Genomic DNA, 23,669 nt, shown 5'->3' with positions numbered 1-23,669 from the left:
TTTCTATCATTAACAAATCTGACTACAATACACTCAGTACCTAATTCAAGTCATTCATATGGATCATAAATTGAGGCCCAGCACTGAAGCCTGCAGGACTCTATTGATTATAGTTTGTCCACTGTATAAGATCAATTTAGCCAGACTCTGTTTAAGGTCCTTCAGCTAATCTTCTATCAATGCTAATATAACACCGCCAAAACTCCACGAGCTCTTATCTGGTGGAGCAACCGTTAACAGGGACTTCAATAAATGCTTTTCAAAAATCTAAAACCATGTCTGTTTAATCCTCTTCACGCAGCCTGGTTATTACATGCTGAAAAACTCATAATTTGTTAAATATGGTTTCCCAATCACAAAAACACAGAGTCACAGGTCAATTTCATGAATTCAGTTCATGCCATTTTCTATTATAGCATTTAACCCTGCAAGTTGCTGACAGTGAATGTGTCTTGATTTCAGCTATAAAGTATGAATGAAACCACACACAAGTGGAGAGAAAATAAGGGAGGAAGAGACTCATAGAGTCATCGAGCTGTACAGCATGGAAACAGACCCTTTGGTCCAACTCATCCATGACATAAATCTAGTCCCATTTGCCAGCATTTGGCCCATATCTCTCTAAACCCTTCCTATTCATATACCCATCCAGATGCCTTTTCAATGTTATAATTGTACCAGCCTCCACCACTTCCTCTGGCAGCTCATTCCATATATGCATGAAAAAGTTGTCTCTTTGGTCCCCTCTAAACCAATGCCCTCTAGTTTTGGACTCCCCCGAACGTGGGGAGAAAGACCTTGTCTATTTACCCTATCCGTGCCCCTCATGATTGTATAAACCTCTATAATGTCACCCCGCAGCCTCCGACGCGCCAGGGAAAATAGCCCCAGCCTATTCAGCCTCTCCCTATAGTTCAAGCCCTCCAACCGTGGCACCATCCTTGTCAATTTTTTCTGAACACTTTCAAGTTTCACAACATTCTCCCTAAAACAGGGAGACCAGAATTGCACACAGTATCCTGAAACTGGCCTAACCAATGTCCGGCACAGCCACAACATGACCTCCCAACTCCTATACTCGATGCACTGACCAATTAAGGCAAGCATACCAAATGCCTTCTTCACTGACCTATCTACCTGCAATTCCACTTTCAAGGAACTATGAACCTGCATTCCAAGGTCTCTTTGTTCAGCAACACTCCCCAGAACGTTACTATTAATAAATACTGCCCTGATTAGCCTTTCCAAAATGCAGTAACTCACATATATGTAAGTTAAACTCCATCTGCCACTCCTTGGCCCAGTGGGCCATCTAATCAAGATCCTGTTGTACTCTGAGGTAACCTTCTTTGCAGTCTACTACACCACCAATTTTGGTGTCATCTGCACAGTCCTTTGCATAGCGTCCATGAACCTTTCCAGAAATCTTCCAAAGGAGTCCTGCCAGGCTCAAAATGTTAATTCCCCACAGATGTTGCCAGAGTTGCTGAGTTAAAACCACTTGGTTTTTAATTCCAGAATTCCAGCAGCCGAATGATTTTGCTTTTACTTGAAAACAAAACAGTCCCCTTCCTTGATTGTGATATATCTTATCCGCTCCTAAATCATTCATGAGCAGAACTTTCTCTGCACAAATCAGGAGCTGGATGAACCCACTACTTCTGTTAGCTGTTCCAGACTGGCTCAAGGGGTATAAACTCCCATGCCCACTCCCCTCCTACAAAATAAGTTTTCCTGTACGAGGACAAATCAGTTAAATTAATAAAAACTGAAAGAACTGCGGATGCTGTAAATCAGGAACAAAAACAAAGTTGCTGGAAAAGCTCAGCACGTCTGGCAGCATCTGTGAAGGAGAAAACAGAGTTAACGTTTTGGGTCCAGTGACCCATCCTCAGAACTGATGGTGGCTGGGAAAATGTTAGTTTATATGCAGAAAATAGGGAGGTGGGTGGGGTAGGGAGTAAACGATAGGATAGAGCCCAAAGAGAGAGAAAGACAGCTGGACAGACAAAGGAGTTGCTAACGATCAGGCTGGGAGGGTAAATAGTTGTTAATGGGGATTGTTAGTGACTAACAACAGGGGGTGTGTAATGGCAGGCTATGTGGTAAAAAGGCCTGGTGTGTGTGGGGTAGGGGGCTGGAACATGGGAGAGTTTAGGCCCTAAAATTATTGAACTCAATATTGAGTCCGGAGGGCTGTAGGGTTCCCAAGTGGAAAGTGCGTTGGGCTTCGCTGGAACACTGCAGCAAGCCAGAGACAGAGATGTTGGCCAGGGAGCAGGGTGGTGCGTTGAAGTGGCAGGCAACAGGTAGTTCAGGATCCTTTTTTGCAAGCAGAACATAGATGTTCTGCGAAGTGGTCGCCAAGTCTACACTTCGTTTCCCCAATGTAGAGGAGACCACATTGTGAGCAGCGAATGCAGTAGACTAGATTCTGGGAAGTGCAAGTGAAGTGTTGCTTCACCTGGAAGGTATGTTTAGGCCCTTGGATACTTGGGAGGGAGGAGGTAATTGGGCAGGTGTTGCACCTTCGCTGGTTACAGGGGAAGGTGCCGTAGGGATGTGGGGTGAAGGAAGTGTGGACCAGGGTATCCTGGAGGGAATGGTCCCTGCGGAAGATGGACAAAAGAGGGGAGGGGAATATGTGTCTGGTGGTGGCACCTCGCTGGAAGTGGCAGAAATGGTGTCTGATGATCTTCTGGATGTGGATGCTGGTGGGATGGTAGGTGAGGATAAGGGGAACCCTGCGTGGGAGGGAAGAGAAGGGGTGAGGGCAGAAGTGCGGGAGATGGGTCGGACCCGATTGAGGGCCCTGTCGACAACGGAGCTGGGGAATCCTCGGTTGAGGAAGAAGGTGGACATTTCTGAGGCTCCCTTGTTGAAGTTGGCCTCATCTGAACATATGCGATGGAGACGGAGGAACTGAGAGAATGGGATGGAGTCTTTACAGGAAGTGGGGTGTGAGGATGTATAATCCAGGTAGCTGTGGGAGTCAGTGGGTTTGTAGCAGATATTAGTGGCCAGTCTATCCCCAGAAATGGAAACACAAATGTCGAGGAAGGGAAGGGAAGAGTCAGGGATAGACCAGGTGAAAGTGACGGCAGGGTGGAAATTGGAGGCAAAATTGATGAAGTTTTCCAATTCCAGATGAGAGAGGGAAGCAGCACCGATGGTATCATCGATGTATCAGAGAAAGAATTGTGGGTGGGGACCAGAATAGAACTGGAACAAGGAATGTTGCATGTACCCCATGAAGAGACAGGCATAACTGGGGCCCAGTTAAATTAATCTTCTGTTATTCTCACAGAACGGGACAATTTTAAAAAGACATCAAGAGGGTTCTGAAGAAGGGTCAGTGGAACCAAAATGTTAACTCTGTTTTTTCTCTCCAGAGATGCTGCCAGGACCTGCTGAGTTTCTCCAGCATTCTCTGTAATATTACTAGGTCTGTTTCACAAATAGTTTTCTTATTTTCTTTCTGTTCACAGACACTGCCAGGACCTGAGTTTCTTCAGCACTTTCTGTTTTTGTTTGGTATTTATATTCCTGGGTCTGTTTTAGAAATAGAGTTTTACACTATTATCTCTCTCATCCACAGATGTGCTGCTATGAGGACCTGCTCAGTTTCTCCAACGTTGTTCTTGTGTTGATCAAGAGGGGTTGATGCCGCTTGTTTCGAAAGCACCAACTGGATATGGTGGCATGCTCGTGCTCCAGCCGTAATCTCCTCTGGTTGTGTACAAGGTGTTCCAGTAAAAATCATGTATCTATTTTTGTTAAATGCAATATGTTGGACATGGTGAACACAGAAAATCTTCCTACTGCAATAATAATGTTGACCAGGCACAATGTCACCCTGCTATCAAGATTAGAAAGCACCAGAGAGTTGACAATCCCTTTGGTAATCTCCTTGGTAAAAATAAATCAACACTGGAAGGCAAGATCCTCACAATGATAAAACAATCATTTAGAAGTAATTTATCATAGAATAGAATGATAGAATTCGACAGTACAGAAGAGGGCCATTCAGCTCCGCAGCTCCTGAAAGACCTACCCAGCGCGTCCCATTCCCCAGCCCTCTCCCCGTAGCCCTCTAAATTTAAAAATAGTTTTTAAATGACCACAACTAAATATGAACCAACATTTGAAACTAGAGAAATATGACAAGTAGTTAGTAATTTGAGGTTAAGGCAAGATGCAGGAGCAGAAGAAGGCCATTCAGCCCATCAAGTGTGCTCTGGCATTCAATGAGATCATCACTGATCTGATCATTGTCAAGTCAATTTTTCTTACAACTGTTGATTCCCTTACTGATTGAAAATCAGTCTATTTCAAGCTTAACTATACTTAATGACCAGCTTAATAGCCCTCGCAATAAAGAATTCCACTGATTCATTCCCTCTGCAAGAAGTTCCAACTGGCCCTGGTTAGTCCACAGTCTGCAGTCCCCAAATCCTTTGCTGGATGTTTCATTGCTTCTTTCCACACCTGAATTTGCTGGAGTGATTTGCCAGCTGCAGCTGGATGTCATTGAAGCGGGCTTTCGTTTGTCCTTTGAGTTGAACCCCGCCATGCCTGGCTGCACGCAGAGAGGAATTCAGGATACGAAGCTGAACACCATTAAGCTGCTGGTTTTCAGAGATCAGTGCCTGCTGAAGCAAAAAAAGTTGCAGAGGCAAATGTGCTTGTGGTTACAATACTTTTTCAGTTTCATCAAAGTTTTTCACTGTCCTTACAGAAGGGTTCTCATCCCCAACCCAAACCATTTAATCAAGATCAAATACTTACAGCTCCACAATCAATTGTTCTGAGCCTAAATATTACTGACCTGTAAATGGGGATGAATTACGAGTAGTTTCCTTCTATTTTCAACTAAGATAGAACATAGAACACAGAACATAGAACAGTACAGCACAGTACAGGCCCTTCGGCCCATGATGTTGTGCCGAACTTTTACCCTAAACCTAAAGCCTATCTAACCTCCACCCCTACCTTATACTATCATCCATATGCCTATCTAATAGCCGCTTAAATGCCCCTGATGAGGCCGACTCCATTACCCTCTCTGGCAATGCATTCCACGCCCCTACCACTCTCTGAGTAAAGAACCTACCTCTGACATCTACCTCCACTCACTTTAAAACTATGCCCCCTCGTAATAGCTACCTCCACCTTAGGAAAAAGTCTCTGGCTGTCCACTCTATCTATACCCCTGATCATTTGATCATCAAATATAATGGAAAATATATATGTCTATTGTATCCATAGATTCTACTGCCACTATCTAACTCTCTCTCTCTCTCCCCCAACTCTGCTAGTGGCAATTCATTCAAAGATGGATTGGATGGCCAACAGTATCTCAGTCTGGTATCTCAGTCAAAGCCACGCTACATAGAATCACAGAATCATACAGTATGAAAACAGACCCTTCTTGGTGGGTTCTGGCAGGTTGTCCAAAGCTGAGCCCTGACCCAACAGCTTCACTTTCTCCCATGGGTTGCCAGATAGCTAACAGGAGCACAGCCATCTATCTATCCCTAGCCCAGACACAATGAGATCCGTTACGGTCTCCACTGCTATCTCTGCTAGATTTAGCTGACTGAAAATAGACTGGGGTCCAGTTGGGAGCAATTCTTCTTTCTGCATCTGAGACATTGGGGAGAGTAACACCTGCAATTTCCAACCCTCCAAAGCTATTCACCAGCCTGACTCTGAAATACCACAGAATGCCTACTGTGCAAAAAGAGGCCATTCAGCCCATTAAAATCTGTACTGACCCTCTGAAGAGCATCAACCCCTATTTTATCCACATAACCCAACATTTACCCTGGCTAATCCAACTATGCTGCGCATCCGTGGACACTCTGGAGAAATTTAGCATGGCCAATCCACTACAATTGAGGCTTGGTCATTAACTAGTGGAGCACACGACTAAAACCCACACAGACACGAGAAGAACATGCAAATTCCACATAGATAGGTACCCAAGGCTGGAATCAGGTCCCCAGCATTGTGAGGCAGAGTGGTAACCACTGAGCCACTGTGCCACCCAAAATATCGTCGTTCCTTCGGTGTCACTGGGTCAAAATCCTGGAACTCCCTCCTGAACAACACTGTGCGTCTACCTACAGTAAATGAACTGCTGCAGTTCAAGAAGGCAGTTCACCATCACTTTCTCCAGGGCAATTGGGGATTAGTAACGAACACTGGACCAACCAGAGACAACTACATTCCGTTAATGTGTTAAAAAATAATTAACAACCAATCCACTATGGGGAACTCTGAATTTTATTAACAGTTAGCATTTGCAAATCCAGGAAGAAATGTTCAGAAAATACAACTTTCTTAATCAATCCAACCGTGCTGCCCATTGTGCACCTTATTGTAACACCATCTGATTATTGTAAGCTTCCTTGTCAGAGTCAATGGACATGGGTCTCAAAGCTTCATTTATTAAAACCCAAAAGTCATCTACAACCCAAAGATATGAGAAGGTTTGCTGCCATGTTTCCTTCTGGTGGCTTTCTTGAATAATATTGTAAACTGGCATTTTTAGACTGTTTTTTGCCAGACAATACTGTCTTTGGAGATTAGTTGCCATGGTTACATTACTACAAATGAAAACTGATGGAAAATGTCTCATATACATAAGAAAATAAGAACCTGGAGAGGAGCTTGCCATTCAGTCCCTGGAGCTTGCTCCACCATTTAATACAATTGTGGATAGAACAAAGAACAATACAGCACAGGAGCAGGCCCTTTGGCCCCCCAATCCTGTGTTGACACATTTTGCCCGTCCATACTAAAACTGTCTTCACTTACAGGATCCGTATCCCTCTATTCCCTTCCTATTCATGTGTTCGTCCAGGTGCTTCTTGAATGCTGCTATTGTGTCTGCTTCCACCATCTCCTCTGGCGGTGCGTTCCATGCATTCACCATCCTTTGTGTGAAAAACTTGCCTCATACATAACTTTTAAACTTCCCTCACAGATCTTGAACCTCGTGCCCTAGTGATGATCCCTCCACCCTGGGAAAAAGCCTCATACTTTCTACTCTATCCAAGTTATTCACAATCTTATAAACTTCTATCAGGTCACCCCCTCAACCTCCTGCATTCCAATGAAAACATACCCAGTCTATCCAAACTTTCTTCATAGCTAAAATTCCCTATACCAGGCAACATCCTGGTAAACGTTTTCTCTACCTTCTCCAAAGCATCCATATCGTTCTGCTAGTGTGTTGACCAGAACGGTACGCAATATTTCTCGTGGGGCCTAACTAAAGTTCTATAAAGCTACAGCATAACTTGTCTATCTTTATACTCAATGCCACTTCCAATGAAGGCAAGCATGTCATAGGCCTTATCTTCAGTGATCTGTGGACCTGCACACCCAGACCTCTCTGCATATCAATACTCCTGCCATTCACTGCATAATTTCCGCCTGTACTTGACCTTCCAAAATTCATCATCTCACATTTGTCCAGATTAAACTCATTCTGCCATTTTTCAGCCCATACCACCAACTGATTTACATCGTGCTGTATCCTCTGACAATTCTTCTCATCATCCACAACTCCACCAATCTTTGTACTGTCCACAAATTTTCTAATTAGCCCAGCCACGTTTTCCTCCAAATCATTTATTTCATAGATTTCATAGAATCCCTACAGTGTGGAAACAGGCCCTTCAGCCCAACAAATCCATACCAACCCTCAGAGCATCCCACCCAGACCAATCTCCCTATAAACCCACCTAATCTACACATCTCTGAACACTACGGGCAATTTTAGCATGGCCCATTCACCTAGCCTGCACATCTTTGGACTGTGGGAGGAAACCAGAGCACCCAGAGGAAATCCGCACAGACACAGGGAGAATGTGCAAACTCCACACAGACAGTCGCCCGAGGGTGGTATCAAATCCAGGTCCCTGGCGCTGTGAGGCAGCAGTGCTAACCACTGCGCCACAGACCATGAACAGCAGAGGTCCTAGCACTGATCCCTATGCAGCACCACTAGTCACGGCCCTCCATTCCAAAAAGCATCATTCCACTGCTAACCCCTGTCTCCTATGATTAAGCCAATTCTGTATCCATCTTGCCAGCTCACCCTTAATACCATGTGACTGCACCTGTACCAGTCTGACGTGAGGGTCCTTGTCAAAGACTTTGCTGAAGTCCATGCAGGCAACATCAGACCCCTCTCAATATGTTTTCAGAAGGTAGCCTGGACCCTAATATTTTTGTATTTTGAAGGTTGATGTGAAGATTCATGTTCCAGATGCAATGTGATTGTTCAAACTACTCAATGTTTAGCAAAACACAATTTATTTAAACACTATAGGTTAAAATACAAACAAAAGAAAGAGGAATTTAGAATAACCTAACTATTGGAAAACATAACCAAATAATAGATACAGTACCTATTACTAATTAACTGTTCCAATATAGTAACATCCCATAAACACACCCCTTGGCAAAAAGGAAATTCAGGCACAGATAATTATATGGAGTTCTCCAATCCTGGAGGAAGAATAAAATCAAGAGAAAATTCAAAGAAAGTAGCAGCTAAGAGACATTCACTAAAGCTTCCAACTCCTTTGAGACTCCAAAAGCTTCTGCTTAAAACTAAACCGAAAAACAAAAAAAAAACTAGAAAGCCTGGTCTATGAAAGCTGGCCATACCTAGGCAGCTTCCATTGGTCCAACTTTTAAAAAAACCCGAATGCTTCACAAATAGTTTACTTTCTTAGAGTCAGCTCAGGACCTCTGCCTTACAACCTCTCTTCAAAAAGAAACAGGAAAAAAACAACCTCTTAAAGTGACAGCATCATCACACTCCTTAACCCATTGCTAATTTATGATGTGGAAGTACCAGCGTTGTACTGGGGTAGACAAAGTCAGAAGTCACACTTCTGTCCTTTACCTGACGAAGGAGCAGTGCTCCAAAAGCTTGTGATTTCAAATAAACCTGTTGGACTATAACCTGCTGTTGTTTGACTTCTGACTTTGCTAATTTAAAAGTCTGTCTATCTCCACCTTGGATTTATTCAGTGTTCCAGCATGCACCACAATCTAGACTCATGAATTGCATTGCTTCATGACCCTCTGTGAGAAATAATTCCCTCTCATCTCTGTTTTAAATCTGCCAAGGTTTGTCCTAAAACTATGACATCTCGCTCTAGATCTTCCCACAAGCAGAAACATCTGTAAATGTAGCTTTTGTGTCTTTGTATTTCAAAAAAGCAGCACTGTTAAACAAGTTCAAATTTACTGAAGCTGTCCATCTGTTCATCGTGGGGGAAGAAATTAGCATTACTACCTCAGAATTACAATCATGTACAGATTAACTATTAATAATTCTCCAAATGTTGTGTGCACAGCCCAGACCATCACGGGAGCCAACATCCCATCCATGGACTCCATTTACACTTCTTGTTGCTGTGGAAATGCTGCCAACATCATCTAAGACCCCTCCCACCCTGGTAACGCTTTCTTCTCACCTCTTCTGATGGGCAGAAGATACAGAAACTTGAACACATGCACCAACAGGTTCAAGAACAGCTTCATCCCTGCTATTATTAGACTGCTGAATGGACCTCTTCAAATAAATTTGATCTTGCAAATAATGATCTTGCTTTGCTCACCTCCTGTGCAGCCATAGCCTTGTATGCCTTGGTCTGTCTAAGGACACTAAGATCTGAATGTCCTTGTTTGCTATGGTCTGCCCGTACTGCTCGTACTACACGTGACAACAATAAATAAAATCAAATCAAAACTTTACAAGAGCAGATCAATGATTTTCTTAATGCACTACATTCAGATTTCCAGATGTAAGTAGATTCTTCAAAGTCTTTTTGCCCACAACACACATAATGTTTCAGGACATAGAGCACTGGACAGTACAGCACACCATGTGGTGGTCTGTACTGACCACGGTGCCAGTCTAAATCAATCCCATCTGGGTCTCTATCCTTCTATTCCCTGTCTGTTCGTCTGTCTGTCTAAATGCCTCTTAAATGTAGATATTGTATCTGCTTCTACCACCTACCCTGGCAACGCGTTCCAGGCACCCACCAGCCTCTGTGTAAAAAACTTTCCTTGTATACCTCCTTTAAACTTTCCCCTTGTTACCTTAAAACTATGTACCCTAGTATTTGACATTTCAACTCTAGGTAAAAAGTACTTTGACTATACTCCCCATCCATGCCTCGCACAGTATTAATATACTTCTATCAGGTCACTCCTCAGCCTCTGATACTCTAGCGGAAACAATCCAAGTTTGTCCCACCTCTCCCTATAACTAATAAACTCCAATTTAGACCAACAGCCTGGATAACCTCTTTTGTACCATCTCCAAAATTTCAACATCCTTCCTAAAGTGTGGGGACCAGAACTGTACACATTAATCCAAACATTACCGAACTAAAGTTTTACACAGCAGCAACACGACTTGCCAACATTTGCACTCAATGCCCCGAACAATGAAGGCCAACATGCTGTATTCCTTCTTTACCACCTTATCCACTTGTGTTGACACTTTCAGGAAGCTATGGATTTGGACATCAAGATCCCTCTGTATGTCAATTGTTCTAAAGGTCCTGCCACTTACTGTATACTTTCCTTTTGTATTTGACTTCCGAAAGTGTATCACCTCACACTTGTCTGGATTCAACTCTATCTGCCATTTCTCTGTCCAACTTTCCAGCTGATCTACATCGTACTGTCTACTTTGACAAAATTCTTCACTATCCACAATTCCACCAATTTTCATGTCATCATCAAACTTACTAATCAAACCATCACATTTTCATCCAAGTCATTTTAATATAATACAAACAACAGAGGTCCCAGCACTGATTTTGCAGAGCACCACTGGTCACAGACGTCCAGTCAGAAAAACACCCCTCCACAACCATCTTCCAACTCCTATGACTGTGCATGTAGGACAGTGCTGTGTTCCCACAGAGAAAACTTTAAAAAGTCCCTGGCAACTTCTTCTGACAGCCATCACCAACTTTCAACGCTTGTGTCTACTCACCAGCATCATCTGCAAAAAGGTGTAGAACAGCTAATAATTGCAGAATGATCCAGTATTAATTCAACAACAAACTATTTTACTCACAACATAGCCTTCCTGGATACATTGGCCTATTACTAACAATAAGAACATGCTGTAATATTGAAGAAGGTTAGAATGTAGAAATTCAGCCCTTGACTGTAGTTTGGTGTGAAATATTTTAGTGAGCTTGGATTCAAAGAAACATTGTTGTTATTCACCTTGTATGCGTTGTACAACGGAACACTCTGAGAAAATCGAATATTTTCCCTCACAACCAGTGGTGCTATCTGCAACACAAAGTACTGGCAGGTCAACATAAATCAAATTCTTTGGTTTGTTCAATGAATTAAGAATATTAATAATATCTCATAACCTTTGCACATTATTAAGAAGCAATACTTATAAATCCAAAAGAGACAAGCTAATGTCATGCTCCTGACTTTGGAAAAGATCTGCTCCAACTTTGGTGATGTCTTTACCATCTGTCAAAGGGATCAAATTGAAGTGTTCAAATTTTTGTAGGGGATTACGGGAGCACATTTCCACCACCCACTCTGTCACAGAATAATTCTGAGTGCGGAAGGCCATTTGGCCCGTCTTGATTTATCAGATGAAGAAATGGGAAACACAGAATGTCAACAACAAGTTCCTTGTGACAAATCCCATCTGTCAAATGAAAGTCTTTGAAGGACCATGACAAAGAGTACTCATTGCTAAACAGATTCTGGACAAGACAAGGTCACTGCACAAGTTGTCCTTCCCCAGTGCGGCCTCTGTACAAACCCCTCATGCACTTATGTGGAGTGACAAAACCAAGCCACACATCACAGTTCACAAAATTACAGAATTATTACAGTGCAGAAGACCATTCCACCCATTGTACCCACACCATCTCTGTATCAAGTACCAACTTCTTGCCTTTCCTCATATCCGTGCAACTATTTCTGTCCTAATAACCATCCAATTCCCTCTTGAATGCCTCAATTAAATTTACTTCCACCACATTTCCAGGCAGTGCATTCCACACCCTAACTACTTACAGTGTGAGAAAGCTTTTTCACACACCATCCTTGCTTTGTTTCACATCACTTTAAATCTATACCCTCTAGTTCTTGTTCTTTTACAAGCGGAAACAGCTTCTCCCTCTTTAAATTGTCCAGTGCTGATGATTTTGAAAACCTCTATCAAATCTCCTCTTAGCCTTTGGGTCTCCAGGGTGAACAGTCCCAAATTCTTCTACCTCTCCTCATAACTGAAGTCTCTCATTCCTGGAACCATTCTTGTAAATTGCTTCTGCACTCTTTCCAATGCATTAACAGCTTCCCTATAATGTGGTGCCCACAACTGTACACAATATTTTAGCTGAGGTCTAACAAGAGTCTTGTACAAGTTCCAAATCATCTCCATGCACTTGTACTATATGCCCCTACTGATAAATCTGAACGTAGCCTTAGGTTTATTAACTGGTCTCTTCACCTGTCCTGCCACCTTTAATGATCTGTGCACATATACACTCATGTCCAATGTTCCCTCAAAGCTGCGCAGCCACACGTGTGAGCAGCAACTACATTCCACACACAGAGAGCAGGGACACCATGCCAACCATTGCATTGACCTCTGGTTTCAGAAGTCACGACCATGGATCTTGGAGGCCCACATAGCCAGTAAGAAATTAGAGGCAATGTTGTCCAGGGCCCTCTGCTCCTGCACCCTCTCTAGGATTGTACCCCCTATTTCATATTGTCCTTCAATGTTCTTCCAACCAAAGTGCATCACCTCACATTGCTCTGTACTGAACTTCATCTGTCACTTAACCACTCACTCCTTCAACCTATCAACATCCTTTCGGAGTTCTACACCATCCTCCACGTAGATTACAATTCTTTCAAGTTTAGTGTCATTTGCAAACTTGGAAATTGTCCTCTGCACACCAAAATCTAGATCATTAATATTTGTCAAGAAAAGCAAGCAACTCAATATCGATCCCTGCATATATCCACTACAAACCATTCACCAGCCTGAAAAATATCCATTATCATTTGTTGCCTGTGACTCAGCCAATTTTGTATGCACATCACCACTGTCTCTTTTATACCAGGACATATAACTTTTCTAACGGGTCTGTTGTAAGGCACTGTAACAAATGTCTTTTGGAAATGCATGTTTTACAATGTCACATGAATTAGCCTGATCAACCCTTTCCAATACCTCTTCAAAAAATTCCAACAAGGTAGTTAATCATAATTTCATAGAATCCCCACAGGGTGGAAGCAGGCCATTCAGTCTATATTGACCCTCTGAAAACCATCCCACCCAGGCCTACCCTATCTGTGTAACCGTGTATTTCCCGCAGCCAATCCACCTAAACTGCACATCTTTGGACTGTGGGAGGGAACTGGAATACCCAGAGGAAACTCATGCAGACAGGAGAAGAACGTTTAACTCCACACAGACATTCACCCAAGGGTGGAATCAAACCTGGGTCCCTGCCACTGTGAGGCAGTAGTGCTAACCACTGATCCACCATGCCACCAACTTTCCTATTAGAAATCTATTTTGACTCTTCCTAAGAATGGCCCCTCTCCAGACTAAGTGGTGGACTAATCACCTTGAACTCAGCAAAGAGGCTACTGCATAGCTTTGGGGATGCAGGATTATGAAATAAATTTAAAAATCAGTTTGTCAAAGAAGAGCTAACTGCAAGCAAGGGCCCCATGATATTGTGAGCCACCTGTTTAATGATTCTGTGAAAAGGTGATACAAACCTCATGATAAGCCTTCCGTAATTCGGGAGTACTCTTTACTTTATCCAGGTGTGACACAATCCCCCAGCTGTAATGAATAGGGAACTGTAGGATTTCCAATCTGTTAAACACTGATTCCCATGTTTTCTCCGCATGTTCTAATGCAACATAGCAACAAAAAGAGTTAGCAATTTTTCTAAATCATTCTGAACTTGATAAAAACCTGTTATAAAGGAAATCTAGGCCACATTCACAGAATATTTCATCTGCATTAACTATCATCACTAAATGCAAGATTGCTGAGTTCAAACGGAGAACAAAAATAGCTAACTGGGGACAGTCATGGTAGATGCTCGAAGCTAGAGCCAATAAATGTGGAGCTGGAAAAGCACAGCAAGTCAGGGAAGTCAACATTTGAGGCCGAAACCCTTTGTCAGGACTGGGGAAAGGGGAGGGGAAATAAATGGAGGGACGGAGGTGAGGCTGAGGGGAGGGTAGGTGAGATGGAGACAGGTGGACGTAGATAGGGGTTATTGTGGTTGGTCAGTGGGAAGGGTGGAGCGGATAGGTGAGTAGGAAGATGGAGAAGGTTGAGGGTGGAGAGATTTTGAAGCTGGTGAAGTCAGCTAATGTTGGGTTCCATAGCCATCATTGTTTTTGACAAAGCAGAGTGGCAGGATCTCTTAAATTGTCCGTGTAGGCAAAATTCAATTTGGTTTATAAAAGTTTCAAACATTTGTATTGACAGTTATTGAAGAGGAAGAAATATGATCTCAACCTAAAGTACAGGAGTACTTTCATACAAAGTATAAGTGCATTTAATATAATTCTACATTTTTACAGCCACTTAGAACATGAAACATTATAGTACAGGAACTGGCCTTTGGCCCACCATGTCTGTACGAACCATAATGCCATTCTAAATTAACCCCATCTGCTGCATCTGGTTTATATCTCTCTATTTTCTGACTGTTCATGCATCTATCTAAATGCCTCTTAAATGTTGTTATCGTATCTGCTTCTACCAACTCCCCTGGTACCTTCCCACCTTCTGCATAGAAACTTGTCTTCCACATTAGTGGGGGGGTGATGGCCTAGTGGTATTATCACTGGACTGTTAATCTAGAGACTCAGATAATGTTCTGGGGACCCAGGTTCCAATCCTGCTATGGCAGATGGTGGAGTTTGAATTCAATAAGCTATCTGGAATTAAGAATCTAATGATGGCCATGAGTTAATTGTCAGGAAAAACCCATCTGGTTCACTAACATCCTTTAGGGAAGGAAACTGCCATCCTTACCTGGTCTGGCCAACATGTGACTCTAGACCCACAGCAATGTGGTTGACTCTTAACTGCCCTCTGGGCAATAAATGCTGCCTATCCTGTGAATAAAGAAATCCCCTTAAAACATTTTCTTTCTCACCTTAACTGCACACCCCCTAATATTTCACATTTCCATCCTGGGAAAAAGACTCTGACTATTCGACCAATCCACACCTCTCATAGTTTTAGTATACTTCTATCAGGTCGCCCCTCAGCCCCCAATGCTGTAGTGAAAACAATCCAAGTTTGTCCAATATCTCCTTATAGTTAATACTCTCCAATCCAGGCAACATCCTGGTTAAACACCTTCTGCACTCTCTCCAATGCATCCTTCATATAGTGTAGTGACCAGAACTGCACACAATACTCTAAATGTAGCCTAGAGTTTTATACAGCTCCAACATAGCTGGCCAACTTTTATAATCAGTGCCATGATTGATGAAGGCAAGCAAATTGTATGCTTCTTTATTACTTTATCCACTTGTGTTGCCATTTACAGGGAGTTATGGACTTGCAGCCCAAGATCCCTCTGTATATCAATGCTCCTCAGGGTCCTTCCATTTACTGTATACTTTCCTCTTGCATTTGATCTCCCAAAATGCATCACCTCACACTTGTCCATTTTAAACTTCATCTGCCATTTCTTCAACCAATTTTCTAGACGATTTATATCCTATGGTATCCTTTGATACCCTTCCTCACTATCCACAATTCAACCAACTCTCACGTCATCTGCAAACTTACTAATCAACCACCGACATTTTCATCCAAATCATTTATATATGTTACAAACAACACAAGTCCCAGCACTGATCTTTGCAGAACATCACATCACATGTGTTGCCAGTCTGAGCAACTATCTTTCATCCCAACTGTCTGTCTTCTGTTTTGCAGTTTGCAATTCGTTTTGCTGTTTAGAATCTACACCATAGAATAGCTACAACAGATTATTCAGCTCATGGTGTCTGTGCCAGCTGAATGAACTAGCCATCCATTCTAATCCCACCTTCCAGCACCTGGTCCAGATCCTTGCAGGTTCCAGTACTTCAGTTGCAGAGCCAGATTCCTTTTAAATGAATTTGGGCTTCCACCAATTTGGGCAGCAAATTCCAGCCACCCACCACCCTCTAGGTGAAAAGGTATTTCCTCATGTCCCTTTGAAACCTTCTACCAGTCAGCTTGAATCTGTGCCCCCTGATAACTGATCTCTCCTCTAAGGGAAACAGTTCCTCCCAGTTTACTGTACTCATGTCCCTTGTTATTTTGCACTCCTCAATTAAGTCATGTCTCAGACTCCTATGATCTAAGGAAAATAACCTTAGCCCAGCAAATCTTTTCTCCTTCCTGCAATTTTCATACCCTGGCAACATTCTTGTAAATCCCCTTATTTTTCTCTCTAGAACATTTATGTCATTCTTGCAATGTGGTGACCAGCACTTCCATAGAACTCCAACTGTGGCCTAACTAGCGTCTTATATAGTTCCAGCATTATATCCCTGCTTTTCCCAAGGAAGGAAAGCAGCCCATATTCCTTCTTTACCATCTTAACTACCTGCCCTGTAAACTTCAAGGATCTGTGGACATGCATTCCAAGGTCTCTCACTTCCTCTACCCCTCTCAAGATCCTCCCACTTATTGTGTTTGCTTTTCTTTTGTGCCCTTCCCAAATGCATAAGCTCTTATTCCTTCAAATTGAATGTTTGCTAGTTTTCCACCCAGTTAACCAAAGTGATATCTTTCTGCAGTTGATAGTCACCTTCTTCACTATCAACTACACAGTCTATTTTTGTTTTGTCTGCAAGATTTCCAATTGTCCCTCCCATTGGTCAGACTAAATCAGTAGCATATACAACAAACTGCAAGATACCCAACATTGAAACGTAAGAACACAGAAAATAAGAGCAGGAGTATGCCATTTAGCACTTTGAGATTGCTTTGCTATTCATAATGATCATGGTGATCATCCAACTCAATGGCTTGTTCCTGCTTTATTCCCATATCTATTGATACTTTCAGCCCGAAGTGCTGTATCCAACTCCTTCTTGAAAACATGCAATGTTTTGTCCTTGACCACATCCACTGACTTCCCTTCATCAAGTCTATGAGTTACATCCTCAAAGAATTCCAGTTGCTTTGTCGAGCAAGATTTTCCCCTTGTAAATCCATGCTGACTTTATCCAATCCTGCAAGTGCGTTTCAAATGCTCAGCTATTAATTCTTTTATAATAGACTCTAACATATTACCCACTATCGATGTCAGACTCACTAGCCTATAATTCACGGTTTTCTCTCTACCTCCTTTCTTGGACAGAGTGTTACATTAGCTACCCTCCAATCTGTAGGAACTTCCTTAAATACTCTGAGATGGAGATTATCAGGCCCTACGACTTAGCAGCGTTCAGTTTCATCCATTTCCCAATACCATTTCCCTACTAATACTGATTTCCTTTAGTTCCTCCCTTTCATAAACACTGGATTCCTATTGAGCCTTTTAGAACTCTACTGGAAACTGCTTTCTATTCGCTAAAACTTTATTTGCCATCACCCTTTGTTTCCTGTCACTGATCCAGCTTACCACATTCCCCTGTAGCTCACAAACTTTAAAGTTTCTGACCAGTTTATCATGCAGGACCTTGACAGATGCCTTAGTGAAATCCATGTAACAACGTCCATTGCACTACCATTCAACCTTTCTTGTTGCTTCCTCAAATAATTCAATTATATTAGTAAGACACAACCTTCCCTTAGCTAAATCATGCTGATTATTCCTGATTAATCCACAGTTAATTCTATCTGTCAGTGTCAATTTCAGTTATTTGCCCACCACTGGGTCAGACTGACCAGCTTACAAGTATTTGGTTTATTCCTCTTCCTCTTTTTGAATAATGGTACAATGAGGTTTGGAAATGAACCTCAGAGCATGTATTTCATTGCTGGCTTTCTTTAACAGCCTAGGGAGGATGCAAGTCATCTGGTCCTGGTGATTAATGGAGGTGTGTGCTTTCAATACTTCTCATCTCATGATGTTTATTTTATTTCACACTCCTCCTCTTTAACTAGACTGACAGTATCAGCCATCTCCTTTACTAAGTCAGAGAGAATTTTCATTTAAAACCTTGCCCACCACTTTTCTATCCATGCACAAGTTACCAGGCACGTCTCTTGCCTTAGTCATCCTTTTGCCATCAATCTACTTACAGGACATGGTTGGATTTTGCTTCATTTTACAAGCTAATATCTTTTCACATCTGCTCTTTGCTTTTCTAATTTCCTTTTTCACTTCACCCTTCACTTTCTTTATTCTTCTAAGTTTTCTGAGCTATTACTGCTTTTGAGATTGTCATGAGTTTTATCTGACCCTGTATGCTTCTGGATAACAATGAGTCTATAGATTTGGCAGAACCACTCTTTTACTACAGTGTGCCCATTGAATCTTGCTTTTGCATGGCTTCCACTGATTTGCCGCTGACTTTCCTTCAAGTAGCTATCATCAGTCTACTTATGCCTGATCGCCGCTCACCTTTTGTAAAGTTTGTCTTCTCCTAGTTTAGAACTTTTGCTTATGAGCTGTCTGTCACTTTCCATAATGGTGCCTATTCTATTTGATCACTGTTTACAAAATGGTCACCCACTGATATTTCATCCAATTGCCAGCAACTTTTCAAAAGATTAAATCTATAAATCTAGAAACTCTCTAGTTGAGTTTGTAACCTGCTGGCTAAAAAAGGTTGTTTTGAATGTAGTGCAGGAATTTTGAGCCCTCTGTGCTTTTCCCACTGTTTATGTCCCAGTTAAAAATTTCCAATTATTATTCTCCCATTATTTTTGTACACAGAAAATTGCCTTCATGTTTGATCCTCTATTCCCCTCCCACTGCTTAGGTGTCTATTATAAATACTTCTTTACTTTCTGAACTCAACTCTTAAAACTCATTTGATATTTCGTTTAGTCTATCATTGCTGCTCAACAGCTGTGATTGATTACATCACCCACCTTTTTAACCTATCTCCATCCTGCCTGAAACCACTATATCCAGGGATGTTGAGCTGTATCTTGGCCTCCTTTTAAACTATGTTTCTGAAAGGGTTAAGTGAGTGTTTTAGCCATATAGTCAGTAATCAGTAAAGCACGTAGAAACTACATATGTAGAGAGAAATGAATAACAAACAAGGCATTTGGGTTTTTAAGGCTAGTAGCTGGAAGCCATGCTATTAGAAAGCTCGAGTGAAAGAACAGACTATGAAAGACAATGGGAAACCACGATAATATGGGTTACATGGATACTAAAATGTGGAAATTAGCCAATGTATGCTGTAATCTGTGTTAAAGCTTGAAGATGTTCTGTAACACGGCAGAGTGAGTTTTAACTTCAGTGTTAATGTTTCCTCTCTGGACATGCACATAAAATAAATTATTGTTATCTGTTTTCTTGAAGTACTTTATCAATTTGTCAAGTACACCAACAATATTTCCATTTTAGCAATGACATCATGCTATTCATGTGTCTGTGTGTTCATTTTATTGCCTTCGTTACAATCCTTGCATTTAAATAGATACCTGCTAAACTACCAGTTTAGGTGCTGTGCATTTTTTAACCTCTGCTTCCTCTGTCTTTCAGAATCACTCGTTAAGTTTCTGACTTTACCTTCAGCTTTCCAACCCCTGATAATCTAGTTTAAACCCTCCCCAGCGACACTAGCAGGTCCTCTTTGGGTGTAGACCGTCCAGCTCACACAAGTTCCAACTTTCCCAAAACCAATGCTCTGGAATCTGATGACCACCCTCCTACCCCTACTTTCCAGCCTTGCAGTTCAATCCTCAATTCTACTCTTTCTATGCTCAATAGCACATTGCACTGGCAATAATCCTGAGACTCCGTTCCTTTCAAATCTCCTGAAACTTCCTGAAATCTTCATCCCTCCAGTCCTTTATTTTGTAATCTCATAAATATACTTTATTCATAAAAATATATTTTTATTTCAAAAGTATACTTTATTCCCAAAAATACCTTTACATACATACATAATCACAAATGCAGTTTGGTTCTGTACAGTAGCATGTGAAGAAAACAAACTTTGGGGTTTGACTCTATCCAACAAATAAACCAAAGTCATGTCTTACTTGTGCAGGATTATATTTACATATATTTGAGGCACCACAAGGGTTCGATAACTGAATGGACCCTCATTTAACTTTGGCAGAATGACCTCAGTCTTTCCCACTATGCCTTAGCGGCAGCTGCCCCAAGCTTTAATCCATCTCTCAGCACTTTGGAATGTGCCAGTCTGCAACACTCGGTCAAGGTTAACACCTTGCTCTGGAAGACCAACAAGTTTTGGGTAGACAAAAGAGCATCTTTCACTGAGCTGATGGTCCTCCAGGCGCAGTGATGTTTGTCTCAGTGTGCGTCCTAGGGAACAGATCGCACAGCACAGAGTCTTGCGTCACGAAGCTGCCCTGAATGGACCTCGACAAGAACCACTGCGTCTTTCTCCAGACTTCCTTTGTAAAGGCACATTCCAGCAAGGGATGTGTGACAATCTCATCCCCCACACTGATACCAACCCCCCACCCCGCCACCCCCACCGCCGCAGCTGCTTTGAAGGCAGTGTGTGGTGGTGCAGACAGACTGGGCCTTCAAGAAAGACCTCACACGTAGTGCCCTTCTCACCACCAGCCAGGCGATCTTTATATACACACTGTTACTTACTGAAATCATCACTACTATTGTGAACCACAATCTGTAACTGATCACTCTAGCCAGCAGCCACTCCATAATAACGTACCATCCTGGAGTCACATTGACTGCAACAGAAATGCCTGTCAGATCCCCCGATGATGGATTACCCTATCATTATTGTCCTTCTATTCCTCTGCTCAACTTCCACACACACTTGGAGGGTCAGGTGTGGTCTCCATTTAATGCTTCATTATAAAACTGATACCTCAGCCAATGCTGTACTCCTTCACTGTTGCATTAGTTTGTCTAATAATAAGTCACATCATCTGTCGCCATTGACCAACGTAAACACTTACCAGTTGCGTCCAAATCCTTCTCCAATTCTTGTAGACCCTGTTGAAATTCCTGAACCACCTGTTTGATTCCAGGCACTACATGCTGTACCGTAATAGCTGAAAATCGAGGTAGCCCTTTATTATCGAGCAATGGGTTTGCTTCCCTTCTTTGCACTTCTGCTGTTATGGAATATCTGTCAATATGTAAGTGATAAAATAGCCAGCAGAGAGCAATAATTGCGTCATTTCCAGCAGACCCATACAGACAAAATACAGCTATTGAATCTTTTCATTTCTAAGCAGATAAACATTATTAATGAGGACTTGGAATGCAAGGACAATATCGAAGTGTATAGAAAACAAAACTTGGAAATGAGGTGAACACTGAAGGGGAAAGTTGCAGAGATCGGAAGGTCTCAGGTTAGTAAAATGGGCTGGGGTCTGGCAATTGAAATTTGAAATATGAAATGTGAACTCATACATTTTTGTCAGAAGAATGAAGAACAGAGAAATGAACTGGATGCTGCAGTTCCAAAAGGATGCAGGGTCAGAGACAGCTGAGGCTGTGTACTTACAAATCTTTAATAATATGGCTGTTAAAAAGTTTGGATTGGAACTTTGTCAAGGCAAAGAGTCACAGTCATAGAGTCATACAGCACGGAAACAGACCGGTCAGTCCAACCTGTTTGCCCCAACCAAATTTCCCGAACTAAACTAGTCCCACCTGCATGTGTTTGCCCTATATCCCTCCAAACTTTTCCTATTCACATACCTGTCCAAATGTCTTTTAAATGTTGTAACTGCACCAGCATCTACCACTTCCTTTGGCAGTTCATTCCACATACGAACCAACTTGTGTGTGAAGAAGTTGCCCCTCGGGTCCCTTTTAAATCTTTCTCATCTCACCTTAAAAATATGGCCCCTAGTTTTGAACTCACAGACCCAAGGGAAAAGACTTTGATGATGAGGAAAGCATTTAATTGGGCAGGAAGGTGATGGATGGCTACCTTCCCATCTCTGCTATGGAAGGCTTGTGAATGGCCTTCTCAGATAACGGAGATCCTAAGTGGGCAACTAATGCTTGCTTTAGGCCTTAGTCCCAATACCAGAATGTGGAACCTATTATGCAGAAAGCCCAAACAGAAAAGTGTGTGTGCATGTGCGCGGGTGCACGTAGGTTCCTTCATTGTCAGGCACTCAGTGGCCAATGGAGAAAGCTGGCAGCAGGAAGGCAGTGGGAATATTGAGGGGGTGAAGCCAAACTGCTGTGTGGAGGCACTTCCCCAACAATTGATAACAGCTCATTTTCCTCTCCTCCATGACAAGCATAACACATCCCCACCACTTCCCTGTGGCTTGGCTCACTCAGCAATGCTTGACCTTGGGTTGGGGCATTACTGACTATTGATTTCCCAATGGTGCTACTGATCAAACACTGCTGCCAGTCTCTGATTGGCTGGCAGGGTCCCCAGGGTCCTTGGTTCAGAGAATTCTCCACTAAAACGTAAGGACCATCACTGCCCAGATAAGTGACTGGTCAGCTCCAGGTGGCAGGCTGATTACATTAAATTCCAGCCACATGATGAGATTAAAACTCATTCACTTACACAAAGTTAAAATCAGGCCCAATATTGCTTCCTCTACGTGACGAATCAATAAAAGAGGTCACATAATGAAGAGAATTGGCAGAACGAAAATGGAAGTTGAGGGGATATTATTTTATGTGGTGAGCTCTTATAATCTGGGAGGCACTTCCTGAAAGGACAATGGAAGTAGATTCAATAATAACATTCAAAAGGGAGATGGGTATATCCTTGAAAGGAGCCTTTACAGGCTAGTGGACCTAACTGAACAGCTCTTTCAGTTACAGGGCAGAAATGAGTTTGAACATTGACATTTCTATTATCAAAACTACTATAAAATCTAGGCCATAATAAGTTCCCAAACGCCAGTGAGAGTGTTTAAAATGACACTGAGTTCTTGGTTCTCGGACTTTCTTGCAGCTCATCAAAAATGAAGATGAGTGTATCGAGGAAAGCAAGGAATTAAGTCAAGTTACTGTAGTTCTAGATAGAGACGATGAGCTTGGTGAGAACACAGGAGATGGTTGTTGTTTGGAACTTTTCTCCCACATCATTGTCAAAGGAGCCCAGGTTCCATATACCATCATATTGCTTTATTGACTACTGCCCAGTATTAATTTCCGATATGTTGCTTGCTCTACAACCAGCTCTACTATTTCACAAACATGTTAATATTTTATTTCAAAAGTTAAATACAAGATAGAACAGAATACCTTTCTAAAGATGCGAACATCCACTCGTATAGTAAGAGGAACATCAGTGTTTGGAGACACCAGCTGCATGAAATGAAACACATTCCACTGGCCTTAGATAATATTTGATTCCTATCACTGTTTGTTGAAAAGCAAACTATTATGTAACAGCCTTTTATATAAATAAATTTCTAATAATCATGTTATATACAGCTGGCCTCCAATATATGAGTGATACTTTTTCTTATT

The sequence above is a fragment of the Rhincodon typus genome, chromosome 21 (assembly GCF_021869965.1).
Source record: "Rhincodon typus isolate 14 chromosome 21, sRhiTyp1.1, whole genome shotgun sequence".
Classification (NCBI taxonomy): Eukaryota; Metazoa; Chordata; class Chondrichthyes; order Orectolobiformes; family Rhincodontidae; genus Rhincodon; species Rhincodon typus.
Note: the sequence above shows the minus strand (reverse complement) of the source record.